The sequence below is a fragment of the Carassius gibelio genome, chromosome A10 (genome assembly GCF_023724105.1).
Source record: "Carassius gibelio isolate Cgi1373 ecotype wild population from Czech Republic chromosome A10, carGib1.2-hapl.c, whole genome shotgun sequence".
NCBI lineage: Eukaryota > Metazoa > Chordata > Actinopteri > Cypriniformes > Cyprinidae > Carassius > Carassius gibelio.
Genome location: NC_068380.1, coordinates 19,377,139 through 19,392,527, shown reverse-complemented (window position 1 = coordinate 19,392,527; position 15,389 = coordinate 19,377,139). Strand labels below are relative to the sequence as shown.

Sequence of the window (15,389 nt, the reverse complement as noted above, 5' to 3'; positions counted from 1 at the left end):
AGAGCAAACTCTGAGAAACAGAAATCTCTCTTTGTGGGGTTTGCATTTGTGTTTTTGTTAACAGTGCCGAGGGTATTGCAAGCATATGTCACCGTGCGCATGTCTCTGGCAGCGCACACTTCCTGCAACAGTGGCTAGGGGGTGCATGTGGACAGAGGAAGCCACACTAATATATTCCTCACTGGCTGCTGTGAGCTGGTCACATGGGGAGCCAGTGCGAGTTTAAAAGTGCTTTGGTTTCCCTTCAGCCAGTGCAGTGCGAGCCTTTGCTTGAGAGACACACACACACACACACACACTACACGCTTTTGCCTACAGAACAGCAACTTTCTGTACTGGAGCTTCTCTGATCTACCCAAACACACACACACACACTTTCACATCTGTGTGCAGCTATAGAGGACAAGACACAGGCATTAAGGAGCAGAGAAAGATACAGCAAGAGACGGAAGCAATCACTTTTAAGTAAGTACCTTGATTCTATCTCTTCTTCGTGACTGTCAGTAATTTTCAATGGGCATGCGATGCCATTTGATTTTGTGCTTTGAGGGACATGCAAAGATAGATTTATTTTGGAGCTCCTATTTTGGAAGCTGTTGGGATCAACAACTGATTGGCAAATGTCACCTAATGGATTATTTCCTGTTTGCTTGAGGTTGAACCTGGTGTCAGTGTTCACGTAGCCACAGCGTCTCCCGGCTCTCCGCTGCCTGTTATGCACGTGTTAGAAGGATGCGAGCTAGCGTGTTAGACAGCCGTGCACCATGCAAGAAATGTGATTCACACAGCCTCGCTCCGGGAAGAGGAGGCAAACAAAGTGACCAGTTCATCAGAGAGAGGGAGATGGGGGTGAGGACCGGGATACGGAGGAATGGGAGAGAAAGACCAGCGACCAAGTGAAAGTGGAGAGGCTTTGAAAAGCCCTGACACTAGGCAAACAATTAGCCCCGGCTTCTGTTATCTGTGCCTTTTCTGTAGCCGTTGCTCTGCAGACGCAGGTCAGGGGAAGAGCTGACCCAGTGTCAACACTCCTGCACGGATGCCATTATCAGGACCTGATTGATTAGTTTTAGCGGAAATCTCCTCCTCATCTCCTCTTGTTCTTTGGCTGGGGTTGGATCTTGCCTGTACTTTATTAATCTGTCTCTTGAACTTTCATTGTAGGTGTACATCTCATGGAAATGTTTCTCAGAAAATATTTTGTATGAAAAAAAAAAAAAAAAAAAAAAAATATATATATATATATATATAGTATTTTGCAATATTTATTTTTTTTACTAAATTTTGAAGTGCCATAATGCATGCTGAATTAATAAAATAATGTTTTTTTTTTATTTATAGTAACAAAATATTATTGTAAATATATATATATATATATATATATATATATATATATATATATATATATATACTTAAAGTATTGTTTTATTTTAATCTAAAAGTAAGAAATGCAAATGTATAAAGGAATATTGTATTTAAAATAAATATTACAAATATTATACATCATTTTAGGTATAGCTTTTAATTTTGTATTTGTATGCAATTTATTTGGCAGTATTTATTTATTTATTTATTTGTTTTTATTATCACCATGTCCCAAAGCAAAAGGTCCATTTTCATTAAGCAAGGTATCATTTCTTATCACTTTCTTTTGATTGCTCGTCAAATTGTGACCTGGACAGGTTTCATGAGATTTACTCCAATTTTACATATTTACTGGTCTTTTTAACTTATTGGGATGTGGTCGGCTAAAACTCTTTATCTGTAACACAGGGACATGTTGCGGGGGTAAACCTCTTTCTCTTTGGTTTTAATGACTCTGCCCTCCTCACATTAGCTCAAAGGGGGGTCAGCTTAACTCTGGCAGGGTTGACACTGCCTTAATGACACCTGGTGTCATGCCTTATTGAGAGCGGTGACTGAATGGCTGCTGGACACCTATTTTTCTTTTTAAATGAGGGTCTCTGCTTTCTATGTGCAGTGTTTCAGTTTGTAAAGCCTTCAGTAAAGGGACTCTCGCTGTCATCTGAGCAGCCTGTAGCTTGGCACCTGGTTTTAGTTTGACTCCGTCCACACAAACGCAGTAAAAGAGCAACACGCGCTAGTCCGGATGCTCACGTGGATGTGAATAAAATATTGCAGGCTCAATAAAAGAGCTAAATTGTGGCACACTTGCTACTTTAGGCATTATTTTAATTAATACACTCCTACTGGCAGATAAAGCAGGATGTCTTTAAGTCTGGAATCACGGCATACGGATTCGTCTCAAGGGGTGTGATTCGAGACCCCATGCTCACGTTTTTCACTCTAATCTCTCCGTCTTGCCCCTAGAGCTGTGTTTATGATTCAAACAGAAGAAAAGTAAAATAACCCCAACATAATATTTCCCTTGACATACTTACCCCTTGGATAAACATCCTTAAACAGATGTCAGAGTGCCGGCTGATCATAGACAACGGGGGCTGCCGATGCTTTCTTCCCCAAAATACACAAATTCTACAAATTAGAAGCTGGTGCTTGAGGAATCCGCTCCCCACTTCATGCTGCTGTTTTCATTTACAGGGCCAGGACCACACTGTGATGAAATAGTCTGTAATCTTTATGAACTGAGTTGTTAAAACTTGTTGTGATAGGTTGGTAATTCGTTGCTTATTCAATTACAGTTGATTGATTTATTTATCATTTCATTTGCGTGTGAATTCGAAGCCTGAGTCTCTTATGCAGTAAATAAGAATTTTCGAGATGAGCAGTTCTGATATTTTCTTGACTCTTCCAATTTAGCCCTTCACTGAGCAAACTAATGTTATGTTGCCACCATTTGATATGGGGAATGTGAATGCCGCCAACCCCATGCACTGTATTAGTATTCATTACAATACATTGAAATGCGAGAAGACTTGAGTTCTGCATGGTTATTAATGTGGAAATGAATATTTATATCACTTTTATACAGAGAGAGACAATGTGTAATACATTTGTATTTCCTGATGGAAATACTCGTACTTTTACAAGGCAGCAAACCTAGATCATATTTAGGTTTTTACCAAGGGTATTAAAGATGTGTGACAAAAACTTTGTCATCAGCTTTGTATTGTACGCAAGCTCATTTTTAAACAATTTTTTACTAATTTAATTTCTTTGAAAAAAAAATGAAATAAATTCACACTTTAGTTTGGGGACCAATTCTCACTATTAACTAACTATTCACTACTGTATGACTTTTGACTCAACATTTACATTTTCTTCTTATTAATAGTTAGTAAAGTACTTGTAAAGTTTAGCTATGGGGCTGGATTAAGGGATCTAAAATGTGGTCATGCTTAATATGCCATTAATATGTGCTTTATAGATACTTATAAATAGCCAGTATGCTAGTGACATGCTAACAAGCAACAAGTTGATAGTGAAAAAAAAAAAAAAACAAGTCGCTACTCTGGTAGCTTATCTTGATAACTTTATCACTCATGACATCTGGAGAGAAATAGCGCAGTCACTAGACAAAGATGAACATTTCTAGTGCACACACTATCAAGAAAGGTACTATTAAAGTATACGCTAACCACAAATTTTGGCCTTAAACTGTAGTGTTTACATGCTAAGCTTTAGGATTGAATAGATGAACTGACAGTGTTTTCTGTTGGCTGTATAGTGGAATAAAATCACAATGTGAGGACCAATAGGAACACAGTTTGCAAGTGTCACAATGATGTCATCACAGCCAGCTACATTTCAAACACATTACATTGAAAATAATCTGCACATCTAAGCCTGAAAAGATCTACAGCAAAAAGGTTGAATCGAGTGACTAAGCAATTCAGGTTGAACTTACAGAAACATAGGAATCATGATAATGAGTTTAGAACATAGTGCATACAAATTTATTTTAATTATAAATGTGTATTGGTCCCACTTTATATTAGGTGGCCTTAACTACTATGTAGTTTATTTTACATAAAAAATAAGTACAATGTACTTATTGTGTTCATATGGTATTGTAAAACACTTTTGCTGCTATTGAGGTGGGATAGGGGTAAGGTTAGGGAGAGGGTTGGAGGTATGGGTAAGTTTAAGGGTGGGTTAAGGTGTAAAGTACGGGTCAACAGTGTAATTATAAATGTAATTACAGAAATAAAATACAGATGTAATTACATGTAGTTTTTTTTTTTTAATATAAGTACAATGTAAAAACATGTATGTACACAATAAGTACATTGTACTAAATGATTAATTAAAATGTGAGTACATAGTAGTTAAGGCCACTTAATATAAAGTGGGTCCTGTGTATTTGCACCTTGCTGCTCTGATTTAATTCGTATTGTTTCTGCCTGGATGTGGAAATGATGTGCTATATGCTGTAGATGAATCCGTCTGCATGTTGCATGGATACCCCATGTCTCAACTCATTTTCATGTCCGTAGGAGGGCTGGACACATGTAGGGGTTGTAAATACATCTGTATATTTGTTCACTGACACCTTCGAGGCTCCAAGTCAACCTCGGATCAAAGTATCCCTCCTGTTATGAACATTAAAATGCACTGACTCCACCCAACCCCGATGCCCCTCCCTCCCAAAGAAGTCTTGCCTCCGCTTGAAACGAATTAATCCCCTGGCTGCATTATATCTATTATTCTTTCATTTAGCCCTTTCCACAAAGCGTCTTCTATTAACCAAGCAGGCTATATAGCTACTGTACTTGGATCAGAACCAACCCGTTTAACTCAAGCATGTGGCTTAACCTTCCCTTCCTATTCGGTGACGATGAGATTTTCACGGGGTGTTATGACACCAGATCCAACTCCTCCATCTAAAACTCTATTTAGAGGCACATCTTGACCCTTGTCAAAGTAAACACTGAGTATACATGGTTATTTACAGGCTGAAAGCCATAAGATCGCCAGCATGTCTTGAATAGGTCAGTGAGTTGACACTTTTGCCATCACCTTGGAGGTAAATTTGTTTTCTGGGCTTTCGAGTGTCATTTACCTACCACCTCTGTCGCTTTTGCACCAGTTGATAAAGATTTAAGGCCGGAAATGTGGTCCAAGGTCAGAGCACAAGGGTAACTCGTACCTCCAGGCACAGTGCAAAATACATGACGACCAGAAGATAGTAACCCAGATAACAACCCTTGAATACCTCCAAGCAAAGAGCAACCCAGAAAAATGCTGGAGCTCTGGCCATGTCGCAAGCTTTTAATCTATTAACTGCTGATCCTTAAACTCTAATCAATGCAGGCTTTTATATTTCCATTAAACGAGAAAGGGAAATGAATAAATAAATCATGCCGTCAGAGTGGCCTGCCTCCTTCACTTGGAAAACCATCACAGATGGACCTCTTCTTAGTGTGTGCATTGCAAATCGCGTTAGTGCTCTGGGGTAGAGTTATTTGCCCAATTTCCTTCCATCCCCTTGGCTTTTTATGGCATGTCTGCATTATTAGTGCCACTGCTTTTGATAGCAAGCACACTCGGTTATTAAGGGAAGGGACTTTGCAGAATTCGGATGAGGAGCGAGGTGTTGTGTTGACTGGGAAACATTCATTGCGTTACCATTCCCCATTTGGCCTCTGATTGGAGTGGACTGGGGAAAATGCCAGGGTACATTTCTCTGTTTACGCCTAGGCATGGGCTACTATGAACCCTGGCAGATTTTCAAGGTTGAGGGCCCTTGGACACGCCACATTTGTAATGCCTTAGTCCTGGACATCCTGCAAAAGCTGCCTAGGTCCTCTTGCTAATTCAATTCTTGAACCTCTTTCATAACCTGTTGATGGCATAGTGAACTAATAGTGAAACTGAAATTTGGAGAAATGATAAAATAAAGAAGTTGACGTGTGTCAAACAAGTCAAGATGAGGGTGACATTGTTATAAGGAAGAACAACATAAAGCAAAACTGATGTTGTTTGTGGATACGACTTACTGTATTAATATAGGCTTCAGTTGATGGTATGCATCTGTCGGTTATCTTACAATGTCTTCAAACTTTGCTCAGTCTAATCCGAATTTAAAGTTTGAGCTACATCATTCAAGTTCCAAAAACAACAACAACAATTTGATTTTGATTTGATTTTGCTGTTACTGCCCAGCATTACATACAGAAATACTGCGCATTACATTTAGTTTCCTTCACGACAAGGTTGCAAATTGTGATTTTAAAAGGCAGCTCAAGTACAACTATGCATCTTAACAATGAACCACACTATTAAAGTGTCTTAATGGCGTGAAAATACTGTTTAATATTGCATAAGTCTACCCTTTCGCCCAGCAGCTTTTCAATCGGCAAACCAGGATGATAAGATATTGTGAAATCCATTAAAAATAATCTTCTTTTCTTATTCTTAACTTAACATGCCAAGTTAACTTGTATTGTCACATGCAAGCATGATTAGATTTATAATGTTTAAAAAGGCTTTTAATGGAAACCGGTGGCTTTATTAGCAGTGCTGTGAAACCCTGCAGGTGGACTCGATCTGCCCTGTAATCCTAGCAGTCTGGGTGTGATATGATTGTTTTCACTAAGCATACTGAATTAGATGTGCTCCCTGCTGCCCGCAGCTGCTAGTGCCTCCATCGAGGAGCTGTTTCCTTCAAGAGAAATACTTTCATTTCATTAGTGTGGCTTAATAGTCACGACTGCTTTGGAAAATTGCCTGGATTCCTTGAATGACCTTTTGAAGGGGTCATCTCATGAGGAATTAAATTCTCCTTGATCTTTTGAGGTTAACAAGGTTATTGTTCATCTATCTATCTATCTATCTATCTATCTATCTATCTATCTATCTATCTATCTATCTATCTATCTATCTATCTATCTATCTATCTATCTATCTATCTATCTATCTATCCCTAACCCTAACCCTAACCCTAACCCTAATATATCTAAATGTTTGCTTAGTATTTCCAACATAATCATGTAATTTACTAAATGTACTTTATTATTATTAATTATTATTAATACTTTGAAAGCAATGGAATTCGACTTGTCTGACACAAGTAAAATCAATGCCATCAAAACGCGACATATTGATGATGGACAGTACTGTATGTCAATCAATAAATAAATACAAATGACAAACAAATAACATTGTTGAGGTTTATAAATAAAATAAAATAAAATAAAATATGCAATGACTTATTTAAGGAAAGAAGAAGAAGAAGAAAAATATTTCCAAGTTAATGTTAATTACAGGTAATTACAGTTTACAATGCCTTTGCTGTTTGCTTAATGGTTCCATCATAATCATTTAATGTTCCAGTTGCTTGCATTACAAAGATCCACAGATAAGTACTGAAATTCTATTGTTCTGAAAGCAATGGAGTTTGAATCGTCAGGCCTGAGACAAACCAATGGCATCAAAGCACAACACATGGCTGATATACAGTGCAGCCGATATGTTGGTCATTTAAGGACGACTCTGAGTGAGCCGGGTGTCCAGGTGGCTTAACTGCCTACTTAATGAACACCAAATGATTATATCTCCTCGCCAGATGGCGAACGCTAAAAGAAAGTCATTTACTTTGAGTCTGTCTTTGCTGCGTTTTTAGAAATAATTGGACTGTGATTACAGTGAAATGTCATGCTGAGATCCCTGACATCATCAGCTGACGATACTTTCAGAATGAGGACCCCCTGCTGTTTGCTCATTAGGGGTTTGACTGACTAACATAGCCAACATACACGGTAAGAGTGGTTAAAAAAAAAAAAAAATGTCCACATACTGTAAATGATTTTTAATATTGCATATATAGTATGTACTGTACATTATTGACAGGATGCCAGGATATATATGTTAAATCTTATTCTTTGTTGTGTGTGCAATAGAACAGCTATTGACACTCCACACGATTGTGTGATAATGAATTGCTCTGCATGAACAGTCTCTAGCTTTGTCGTTCTGTAGTGATTATTATTATCATTAGTATTTTTTTTTTTTTTTTTACGATTTCAGGTTAGTTCAGTGAAACATATACTTTGTCTTGGTCACACTCAGTCTTTTTTATTACTATTCTACAAATTTTAGAGTATTAGTAAAGGGAAAACTATGAAAACAAAATGCAGATATGGAAAATATTTAGCAACCAAAAGTTTTTAGATTACTTTCATTCATTCAAATGTTAATTGTGTAATGAAATGCAGGCATATTTGTCTACAAAATTTATTTCGGACATTCAGGCATAAGCTTTTGGATCAGAAAGCTGTTAAGATCATGAGAAACAAACCCATTCAAGTGTGTTCAAACTTATTTGAATGGAAATCGGTTATCTCAAGCTTTATTCCAATAGGAATAACAAGAAATAATTTTTTTAAAAAAGTTATAAAAAAGTAGGTTTCAGGATTTTTTGAAAAAACTGAAATTGGAAATATCAATTTAAATGTAAAATGAGTAAAGCTGAATGCACAAATTAATCAATAACAGTGTGAGGGGAAATAATGTAGGCATAATAAAAATAAACTATGCTGTTCGGTATAAATTGATTACGAATAGAGACAAACAGAAACAATATAATAAACCGAATAGAAAAAATGCACCCGGCCGGGATTTTTAAACCGGCCAAAATATCTGGGATTTGGCTTTTGCTTTCTGCAGTCACCATTCATAGAGTGCGTTTTAGTATTAGAGGTGTCCAGTCCCACCTATTTGTAAACTACGGTTTTATCCTGATTAAAACTTTAATACAGTATGACAACTGCACACACTTCCATATTTAATGCTCCTCATAGCTATGTGAAAATAAGCGTATAATTGAAGCAGTTCATTGCAGAAGCTGAGCTGTATTCGTAACTTTACATAAATTATTTACAGTATGTTAAAACAGCAGCATTACACACTAATGTAAAAAAAGTGAAATATTTATCAACCACCCCTTTAAATTATTTTATTTCAACTATAGAAGAAAAAGAAGATATCCCTACCCATCATCCACAGATCCACCAATCAGAGAAGATGCAGCTACCATGGAGACGGAAATTACGGCAAAAGAGCTAATCAGTGACTGCAAACTACCATGAAGCTTTACAAATTACATAATCGAGTTAAATCATAAGTGTCCTTGCAAATTAATATATATATATTTTTTTTTTTTGTGTGCAAAAGTAGCTAGTCAGAACTAATATCAGTTTTGATCATCTTTTAAAACAGTTAGTATGTCTTTCACTGTCTGTTTCTATTTATTCTTAGCCTCTTCGAACTTTTCACTGAACAAACTAAGTGATTATTTACTGTTTCATCTCATCTTAATCATCATAATGAAGTAGGGCAGTGTGATTAGAAGCAGTTCATCTGCTTTGAGAAATGGCCTCCTCTCTCCATCTCTCACTCCATAGAGAGGCAGTTTCCTTAAGACTTTCGTTAATTATGAAACAAGCTGTAACACTTATCTCACAGATAGTTTCCAAAAATCAGCTGGTTGACAAATGCTTAACTCAGGTGATGGTGCAAATCTGGGTTCAATGTATTAGCTGTCTTGCAAAACATTTTTTTTTTTGTATATTTTGTACATCTCCCAAAAATATAAGACACCCTGATTAAACAGCGAGTGGTGAAGATAGTGAGGAACAAATGCGCTAATGGTGGCTGTAAATAAAACTGCATTAAAGCGTGTGTAATTTAAGCGCTTTGACAGCTTAGGAGCTGGTGTTGTAGAAAATATATCAGCATGTAATTTACCTGAGAGAGAGAGAGAGAGAGAGAGAGAGAGAGCAGCGCATATTTAAACCTTGTGAAAACCTTTAGAAGCGGACTTTAACACAATATATATATATATATATATATATATATATATATATATATATATATATATATATATATATATAACTTACCATTTAAATGCCCTGGCATTTTAGCGCAGGTGTGAGCATTTTCATATTTTGAGGCAAGTTGGAGCTAAACTCTGCAGGACACTGCCACTCCAGGACTGAGTTTGGACACCCCTGCTCTAAAACGTCAACACTTCACTTCCAAAAATGGCTGTAAACAAAGTCGAGGGCATGTAAATGGCAAGTTTATCCTGGTTAACATTAAGGCAGCACATTACGACACAAGTATGGAGGATGAGAGACAGAGGAGGGGCAGACAGGGGGTTTTACATTTAAGCTTGCTTCACCTCCAAGGGGCTGGAGAGACATCAATATGGTTTTGAAGATGGGATCGGGGGATTTTGTCAACCTGTGAAACAGCCTTCGGAGATGTGTTTGATGTCAGATTTTGGTGCATGATGTAATCGGATGTATAAACCTACAACTGTTGAAATATAAATCACATATGGATTTTCTTAGCTATAGATTGAGTTTGTTTAGGAACATGTTCATGAATTCTGGATAGTTTGAGATTAAAATTAAAGGGATAGTTTGAGAAAACAAGTGATATGTGTAGGTAAAAAATGGACTAAACTAACCCTAACCCTAACCCTAACTAAAACATAAAACATATGAGATGTGATCACTTTGATTGTTTTATTGACATACAGCTTTATTGCATCTGTTGTAATATATATATATATATATATATATATATATATATATATATATATATATATATATATATATATATATATATATATATATATATATATAAATTATGTCATACTGCAATGTCAACTACAATTACACATGCATCACTTTAGCTTGTATCTGCATAAATGAAACTCGACAAGATTTAATTTAATATTCAACCATATTTAATATAAATATTTATAGATCAACAGACTCACAGTTAAACATACTCCTTTTTACCCCTGCATTTCAATAACAGCAACAAATAACCCTAACCCTAATCTTTTTTCTCTTCGGGCTAATCTTTAATTTTTAACTTAAATACTTTAATGTGAAACTAATTCAAATGCTTTTTAACTGGACAAACTGTGTCGATTTGGATTTAATCCACAATGCAATTAAGTGCCCTTAAATACTGAATGATATACAGAATGGTTGGCAACCCTAATTACAACCTTAAACTTCAACATAAAGTGCTGCTTACTTTAGTGTTGCTCCTAAAACCTCAATCTCCATCTTCTCTGCTGCTGTGTCAAAGAGGAAGCCTTGAACTCCAACTGCATCTAATTCAGCAACCGTCTGTTACCGACGGCAAGCCAAACCTGTTTATCACTTTCCACATCACATGTGAACTCTTGAAGCAAGGTTAGATGTTCTCAGCAGAGCAGGAGGCAGCGCTGACAAACTATGATAAATTAGTTGTTTACTGACATTTTATGCTGGCTGAGGATGGTGGTTAGGGAGGAGAATTGTGTTAATGAGAAGAAAATGAGTCATGGAGATATGCCCACATTGATAAGAGGAAGTCAAAAGAGTGCATGCAGGAAAAAAGACGACGATTAGGTCACACCACAAACTGGGATATGCAAGATGCATCCTACATGATGTTAATGTGTGTGATACTTGTCTTGTCCTAGGTTTCTTCTGATTTTACAGTTATCAGCTCAATAAGTAAAATTTATATCATTTTCAGTTTTATTAGATAACAATAATAATAATACTCATACTACTACTACTACTACTACTACTACTAATAATAATAATGTGTTTAAAATGAAAATTCTGTCATTTACTCACCCTCAAGCCATTCTAAACCTAAATGAGTTTCTTTCTTCCGTCGCACATAAAATGAGATATTCTGAAGAATGTTGGTAACCAAACAGTTGACGGTACTTTTTTTTCATATAATATGGAAGTCAATGGCTAGCAAATGTTTGGTTAAATACATTCTTCAGAATTTATTGAGTAAATGAACTACCCCTTTAATTTTTTTAAGATTTAATGATGATTCAAAATAAAATTGTATGTATATGTTTAGAATTGTAACATAATTTTACATTTAAAAATATGACATGGTTGATGGTAAATATTGAATTAGCTTTTTGCTCATTTTGATAAAAAAATAAATAAAAAAATAAATATATATATAATGACATTAATGTGGTTTTTAAGGTTGCTTATGTTATTTAATTTTTGTAATAATTTACCTATTTAATGTATTTAATCTATTAGGCGTAATGGTTTTTATACTGTACAAACTGTATATTCTATGGCCCTACACCAACCCTACACCTAACCCTAACCCTCACAGGAAACTTTTGCATTTTTTGCAAAAAACTCATTCTGTATGATTTATAACCGTTTTGAAAAATGGGGACATGGGTTATGTCCTCATAAGTCACCCTCTCCTTGTACCTGTGTCATACCCATGTCATTATACAGAGTTGTGTCCTGATATGTCACAAAAACAAGAGCACACACACACACACACAAAGATTTTTAGAACATATTGCATGCTAAACATTACACATACAACATAACATATATTGTGTTTTGTATTTATTTATTTCCACCAGCTTCAAAGCTCTGACGTAAGTCTGAGGTGCGAGTGTAGATTTGGAGTTGACCAATGAATACCACTTTAGAGAATGCAACTCTGGCAGATTAAATAGCATTTTAATGCACTTTGTAATGATCTTGCATGGGCACGTCCTGTGCCTACCTCTCATATGCCCTTAAAATCCCCTTACTGAGCATATCCTCCACTGTCTGAGTCTTCATTTGTTGCGTCGACCACATAGTGGGTGGGGAATGCTTGGTCTAGATGAAGGACATTGCTGACAGCCTCACAATTTGTTGTCCTTGTAAACACTGACCAATGAAAAAACAAGCCAGTAGCACAACTACAGAAACAGACTAAAAACTGCCATTTATGGCGGCATATAATGGCAATGCACATACATCACTGAAAGCGTAATGACATATAGTCAAAATGGTCATATTGAAAGTGAACCTATCAGACTCTTTGTCATGGCGCCAGTGTAATTAATGTGCAGGCGCTGGGATAGAGCTGTAACTGAAGATCAGTATTAGCTGTCTCATTAGCATTTTAAATCAGATTGAGATTAGTTACATTGGCAAAATAATGTGGCTAGCAGCGCAAGTTTGGGGCCAATTTGGGCATTTTCCCATCTCCACCCAATTAGATCTCTGACACTCACATTTCACCTCAATTTCACAGAGAGCAATTAAACATTTGAGGTAAAGCTGTAGAGAAGAATGGGGGAAAGAGAACAGGCTTATTTAGCTTGCACAAAGAACGACAGAGAAGTTAATGAAGAAGAGAATAAGAGGCGACAGAGAAGAGCAGCTAAATAGTTTTGTCTGAAAAGGTGCCACTTAATACCATCGAACAGGCCCATTAGCTTCCCATTAAAGTTTCTTCCCAGATCTACTTCCTATATGTTCAGAAGCAAAATTAAGCAAAGGGGAAATATGTTGCCAAACATCATGATTAAAACTAATTTGAACCTACATCAGTCACCAATACTTTCATGTCTGTTGTTAAATCTCCTAAAAAAGGGCCCCGTTGATTCTCCACAAGCATTTATTTTTCATTATTATTAAGATCATGTCAAACATTCTGTTCATCTGGCTTCTTAATGTATATTGAACCTGAAATATCCCTTTAAATTCCCAGAAATTAATATGATGTGACCAACTAGAAATACTTGAAAATTTTGCTTCTTTGATGTCACGGTTTGCGGCAGCTAACAAAAATGTCAAACAGAAGGAGTGTACTGTATAGAAAAGTCTGTCTTATTCGAAGCGAAATCACCAAAGCAACTAATATCGGCTGTGAGACATCAGTCTATTGATGAATTAGGTATGCAGCAAAACCAAACCATTTCAAACTCCCGATCAAAAACTGCCCAACTTTGGAAATCGTTTTCCAACATCAGGCTCCTTGCTGGAAGATCTTAAAACTTTATTCTCAGTAAAAAAATACAGCAAAGGTCAATTGCCCCCGGAATCCCTCAGTGCACAGATGTTTAGCGCAATAGCATTTTTCACCCACCGCTGCTGCATAATCTCTGCTGATCAGAGACTTGGCATCTACCTGGATTCTCATTAATTGATTCCCACCGGTTCGGCTCAGCAGCCGTGACCCGACTGACATTGCATCACCCTGTAAATGTTCCTATTAAATCAGGGGATCTCATAAACTTGCCGAACAGGGATGTCTTGCGCAGGGCAGATCAGCGTTGGCTATCAATTACATGTCCAGATGACCTTCTGTGGCCTCCCAGTGGGGCGACTGCTGACCAAGTGTCTGGATCAGAGCGCTCTCTATGTTCACACTGTTGTCCTGTTTAACAGAACAGATGTATTAATCTGCTTGTGTCCAGCCTTGCACAGGTCATACATGGAGCCAACTGATCTCATGTTCTTTCTATTATTGATTATGTGGCCTTGGGTGATGGTGTTTGTAATAGCAATAGGCTGACATGTTGGGTATGTATTAAATGTCTGTGATACAGATATGATCAATATATAAAACCATGTGTCTTGTTGAGGGACTATTGCTTTTCAGGGTGATTATTTTTTATAGGACTGTTAGTGCCTGGTAGACACAATATATATATATATATATATATATATATATATATATATATATATATATATATATATATATATATATATATATATATATATACAAGAGGAATAGGTTAGAAATTGAGTAACCACACAGCATACCGTGACAATCATTAAAACACCATAGCAACTGCATAATCACGCATCATATATATTGATTTGCATATACATCTTAATTTGTTTGTTAATCTATAAGAGTTTAGGCTTTTTAATTATATGCTTTTGTCAAAAATCCTCCACCATGGCCCCTCCCTGCAACATCATATATATATATATATATATATATATATATATATATATATATATATATATATATATATATATATATATATATATATATAGAGAGAGAGAGAGAGAGAGAGAGAGAGAGAGAGAGAGATTGAAAACAGTTATTTTAAATTGTGATTTATATAGTATGTAAAAATCTATAATATAGTTTGGGTCATACCACCCATCCCAACCCTTGTTATGTCTTCTGAAAGATAAGTATGCCAACATATTTCCAAAACATGCTCTCAAAATATGATTACATTAACATAAACTGAACTTTCGTTGTAAACTGGTTTCGTTCGCGGACCACCAGACAGTGTTGATATTTGCAGCTGGTGGTGAGAGGAAGATTGTCGTTACATGGTTGTCTACAAGCCAACATCATGTGATGTCATGCTCACATTTGTTTGGCTGTGTTTCTATGTCTGTTGCTTTGGCAAGTGATGAAAGCACTTAAACGGAGTATTGCGTCTCTGAAATGAGAGGAATGACAGTGACGGCCGGCTGTAATAGCTAAACATGTGTTTTCTGGGATGGGTAAGGCTTGGTGGCATTTGTACACATTTTTGAGATGGTTTCATGGTTGTAAATTGTGATGTTACTTTTTAACCCAACTTTAAAGAGGTTAGCTGGTCTGCCATCCAGTGGTCTTTAACCAATTCATGGTCAAAAGTAAAGAACACAGTTTGG

At 36.4% G+C, this 15,389-nt stretch overlaps 1 protein-coding gene across 1 annotated transcript in view; it reads left to right on the top strand.

Moving 5' to 3' along the window:
• Positions 1-226: 226 nt before the first annotated feature.
• Positions 227-15,389, top strand: part of LOC128021465 (ciliary neurotrophic factor receptor subunit alpha-like) — a 149,620-nt gene continuing 134,457 nt past the window's right edge. The window contains exon 1 of the mRNA XM_052608700.1: positions 227-465. The gene's annotated coding sequence lies outside the window, so the exon portion shown is untranslated. The remainder of the gene's footprint in view (positions 466-15,389) is intronic.